Below are 279 nucleotides of genomic sequence, written 5' to 3'. Positions count from 1 at the left end.
ATACATATTACCAATACACTTACATATCTCGAAGGGGGGCAAATTAAATGTGTGTAGTGTTCTGTTCGCGCCCGTACATACCTATTCGATACAACTCGCGTTCTTCGTAAATACATACATACATATATACATACGTACGTACGTACATACATATATAAATATATACATACGTACGTACATACATATATATATATATATATTTACCTGGCAATTAGTTTCACGGAGAATGTTGTTGTCCTTGGTAAGAGAACAGAGACTTGGATCGGCTCGTTTGTGCGG

This window comes from Vespula pensylvanica, chromosome 17 (genome assembly GCF_014466175.1).
Source record: "Vespula pensylvanica isolate Volc-1 chromosome 17, ASM1446617v1, whole genome shotgun sequence".
In the NCBI taxonomy this organism is placed as follows: Eukaryota; Metazoa; Arthropoda; class Insecta; order Hymenoptera; family Vespidae; genus Vespula; species Vespula pensylvanica.
Note: the sequence above shows the minus strand (reverse complement) of the source record.